This window comes from Clinocottus analis, unplaced genomic scaffold (genome assembly GCF_023055335.1).
Source record: "Clinocottus analis isolate CAN_PGR_092001 unplaced genomic scaffold, fCliAna1.0.p SCAF_10, whole genome shotgun sequence".
Lineage (NCBI taxonomy): Eukaryota > Metazoa > Chordata > Actinopteri > Perciformes > Cottidae > Clinocottus > Clinocottus analis.
The window spans coordinates 2,250,255-2,255,368 of NW_027175821.1; positions in this window are offsets into that span (position 1 = coordinate 2,250,255).

Sequence of the window (5,114 nt, forward strand, 5' to 3'; positions counted from 1 at the left end):
CTGATTCTTTAGGTCCTAATCTTTCCAAAAAAGTGTCTTATCAGTATGTGCGTTGTTGTTAAGACTATGAACTAGACAGTTAAACTCGATGATTGCTCAAGGAGACATTTTTTAAAACATGTTTAGAGTAATTTTGTCATTTTTGAACCAAACAACACAGTTTTTTTGACTGAAACTCCTTTGTAACACCCCATTGCTTTGTTTTATGCCCTGAACCCTGGACCAAACACAAAAAAAAATTAAAAAAATTAAAGATTCTATTTTCCAAAAGATTACATTTAAAAAATATACATATTTTCAAAAAAATATATATGAAAAAAAAGTTTTCAGCGCAGAAAACCTTTCAGCGCTGATATTTGACAGAACTTTGCACTGATGACCGATCGCAGACACTTACCGATCCACAGCGGTGACGGTTGACGCCGTGACACGTGGTTAACGTGTTGGAATGGTCACGGGTAACGCCGTGACATCTCTAACTTATATTCTCGTTTGTTTTTGTCGTTCTTCTGCAGCAGAAAAACATCTGCTGATGGTTTTGTCTCTGATGTATTCCAACCAATTAGACTCCTTTTCCTCCGACCTCTATTTCCTTCTCACCACTCTGTTGACAGACAGACACACACACACACACACACACACACACACACACAGCCACTGTGACTCTCAGAATACTGGCGATAGATGTACCCATGGAGGTTTTAAACCCTTTTATCAAGCCCTGAATCCCACTGGGAACCGTTGGGATGGACCGCTGTGACTACAATATGTTGATAATGGACACATACAGGACGGCTGTAGCAGGGGAGCGGAGGGAGGGGTGGAGGATGGGTGGAGGGATAGATGGATGGGTGGAGGAATAGATGGCTTGATGGCAAAAAATGTATCAGTGGTGTGTGAGTGGTGAGGACAGAGAGGTCACTGCAGAGATCCCAGGAGGTCAAAACCAGATGGCATTTAACTGTGAATGTTGTACTCACACACACACACACACACGCACACGCACACACACACACACACAGGTCAGGAGAGAGAATGCAGCTTTAACACATGAAGCATAGACTTCTATACAACCAAAGGAGTCGCCCCCTGGTGGTCTAAAGCAACTGGCGGCTTCCCTTTTTCACAAGCGGAGGTTTCCAACTGAGCCAAAATGATTTCCCTAAATAACTACTAATGTTTGTCATCTATTTGCTAAACCGGAGTTTCCGAAGCTTCTCCTGCGAGTGCTTGTCAGATCTCTGCTCGTGCCGGCAGTGTCTCCACCTTTCACCTGACGAACGACATCACAGCTCATGCTCACCCGCCTGCACAGTTCAGTTCCCTTCCTTCTGATACATCAGCAGTGTGCGTGTGTGTGTGTGTGTGTGTGTGTGTGTGTGTGTTGCTTTTCGCTGTACAATCATCTGTAAGCTGTGAGGTTTCATTCCATTCCAACAGGATTAACATATAAATGCTTCTAGGTTGCAGCGATCTTATTTCCTGCTTCTATACGTAATGTATTTGGATTCTCTGCTGCTGAATGCGATCACATTGTCTCCTCGTACCTGTGGGCTTTGGCCCTGAAACACCAGCTACATTACTTACCCTTAGCGCTTCTTGGCTGCGGCGCGCCGCCTCACACACTCTGGTGAAATATTCTAGATAAATAAATCAGTGCCCACACAGCTGCACGGTCACACACACACACACACACACACACACACACACACACACACGCACACACACACACACACACACACAGAAACATGCAAGACACACTGTCAACATCCTGATTCCATTGCCCTCTGGACTGATTTCACGCTCATGCATAATTCATTAGCTAAATGCTTAAGTTGAATTATTAGGATGTTTTATTCAGGAAGGGGCCTCGTCTCTCTCTCTCTCTCTCTCTCTCTCTCTCTCTCTCCCCTGTTAAGGACGGCCGGTTCGGGAGGGCGAGGCGCCGGAGCGCCGGGGCGCCGTGGAACATGATTTGGATTAATTAGTAATGGTGAGTGTGTAAGAGGGCTGGAGACGTAACATTAATGCAGACAGGTTGAGGGCCGCGACGCTCGCAGCTGCTTCCTCTCATCTGGAAGAGAGAGAGGAAGGACGGCAGCACTTCCTCTTATCTGGAAGAGAGAGAGGAAGGACGGCAGTGCTTCTTCTCATCTGGAAGAGAGAGAGAGGAAGGACGGCAGAGCTTCCTCTTATCTGGAAGAGAGAGAGAAAGGACGACTGAGCTTCCTCTTATCTGGAAGAGAGAGAGGAAGGACTGCAGCGCTTCTTCTCATCTGGAAGAGAGAGAGGAAGGACGGCACGGCAGCGCTTCTTCTCATCTGGAAGAGAGAGAGGAAGGACGGCACGGCAGCGCTTCTTCTCATCTGGAAGAGAGAGAGGAAGGACGGCACGGCAGCGCTTCTTCTCATCTGGAAGAGAGAGAGGAAGGACGGCACGGCAGCGCTTCTTCTCATCTGGAAGAGAGAGAGGAAGGACGGCAGAGCTTCCTCTTATCTGGAAGAGAGAGAGGAAGGACGGCAGCGCTTCTTCTTATCTGGAAGAGAGAGAGAAAGGACGGCAGCGCCTTATCCTCGGGTCAGAGGACCACCAACAGGAAGCTTCTCTTATTTCCTCTAGTTGTCTAATCAATGCATTTGACCAGCTAACATGTACTCTAGTCCTTATCGTCCGTACTCGGTGTCAGGAGAGCTTGACCGTCATATGGACAAACCCTTTAAGTCCTTTAAACCTTAATCTTAACCCCTAATAATTTGAGTTGTTTAGATGTTGTACATGGGGATTTTATATTATTGTAGCTTTTGTTTTTTCTTGATTTGTACCTTTTGACCTAATAAATGTACGGTGTCTAATTGAAGGTGACCCTTGAGCTCAACACAGGGTTCTTACGGTCATGGAAAACCTTTAAAATGTTTATTTCCAGGTCTGGAAAAAGTCCTTGAAAAAAATAAAATCCCAAAAGTGCAGTAAAAGTTGTGTAAATGTGTTATATTCATGTGTTCATGACGTTCATTTACGCTGAGTTTGAAATAATGAATCTGCTTTTAAAAGAAAGAGGCTCAAAATATCAGCAGCATACATACAGGCATCTATATAAATGTTTATTCTTTTAATCAAACTATTGTCTCTCATTCATTTGAGTCATTTAAGGTTTACTGTATGCTTTGAATCCTCATTGTTAGTTTAAATACTACATTTGATCACTTTTTACTGTTTACACACACATTTCACACAATGTTTTCTCATGAACGTTTGGATTAAAGTCATGAAAATGTGGTTAAAAGTCATGAAAATATGGTTTAAAGTCATGTAAATGTGGTTAAAAGTTGAATTTGTCTCTTATTCATTGGAGTCATGTAAGGTCAACCGTGTGCTTTGCTGCTGGAGTTCCTTCATCTCACTTTGCTGCCTTTTGTTTTCCCTCCAAGACGTTGAACCTGCTGTCAGGAGGCCGGTCTGCCTCATGAGCGCTGTCGGCTGCAGGGCGACTCGTTCCTCAGCTTCATGGTGCTTACACGCAACCGAGCGCGACGGCATTAACTGCTGTTGGTTACTCAGCAACGTTGCTCATGAATAGTTGGCCCACATTTCGCCGTCCTCGCGTTAGAGCCGCTCCGGGCAATCGCCTCATTCGGCCTTCATGGACGGCAGCAACAAGCCTTCCAATTGGCCGGTCGCTGAAATAACAGAAAAGTGGACAGCAACAACTCGCCTGCAGGACATTCACTCGCTCACAAGGTTCATTAACGGCTCATGAATGTAAGTGCTTTGTGCTCCCGGTCTGTGGAAAACAATATAAGTAACAAGAGGAAACAAGCTTTTTTCAAAGTTGATAACGCTTTGATTATCTCATTATGTGAAGATAACAAAGTTTGTTTTCTGGCAATAACCGGGTCATTTGTCACTCGCAGAGAAACCAAAAGATTCCTGAAGATGATGAACTTCTGCTCTCCAGATAATCGGATTAAAACAGAGCCGCTCTCTGCGTCCACCAACAAGAGAGAGGGATTACAGGCTTGCACTTCCTTCACGCCACACATTTACACATCAATGTACTTTTTCATAATGTTGGTTTTGTAAATACTCCACTGTAAAAAAATACAACTGTTAAGAAACAAAGTAAAACCTTTTGCTATCAAGGCCTCAAAGGATTTATTCATCAGATTACGATAATTATGTTAGCAACCCATAAAAACACAATATTTGGTGTGGTGTGATAGCCCAGTGTGTGTGTGTGTGTGTGTGTATGTGTGTGTCTGTGTGTGTCTGTGTGTGACTGAAACCCCCAGGGGTCAGTATGTCAGGCTGTACTTTCATTGCACAATATGGTACGATTAGAAAATTAGCATTGGAGTCTGACCACACACACACACACACACACACACACACACACACACACACACACACACACACACACACACACACACACACACAATCTGTTGCACCTATGATAACCTGGGAACACACCCTGTGTGGTGTGTGTGTAGCAGTCCAGCAGATGGTCAGATCAGTGTTGCATATGCTCCCCCTCCCCCCTCCTCCTCCAGTGGGGACATTTAAAACACATAACTCCATTTACATCTTCATTCCCAGCCCCGCTCACCTGGGGGACGACCCGTTCCCTCTTTAGCTTCAGCAGCAGATGCCAGTTTGAGCTTTAAAAAAATAAATAAATAAAGTTAAATCACTCCAATAATAACGTCTCCCAGAGGATATTGTGGCAAGACATCGCACGTGAAGGTCTTACTACACAGAAGCTGATGGATGTGTTGAGTTTGTCGGTGTTTGTGATGCCAGTCGCTAGCTAGCTAGCTAGCGTGTGCACTCCTGACATCATAACTGTGGGTCTTTCTCACGGTCTCTGCGTGAAAAGAGGCGCTCGTGGGCGCCGTCGTCGTCTCAGACTCTGTTGTACTTCCTGTCGGCGTCTTTGAACTCGTTCTTTTTATTTCTTTCCAGTCCTCCGCAGATTAAATGTGATGAAATACAAACAAAGCCTGAAGTGTCAGGGAGGAAAGTACAACTAATGTATGTTCTTGTTTTAATTGCTTATTGTTTTGGCTTATTAACACGCCCGCTTACAAGCTCTCTCTCTCCTCTCAAATGAAACCAGC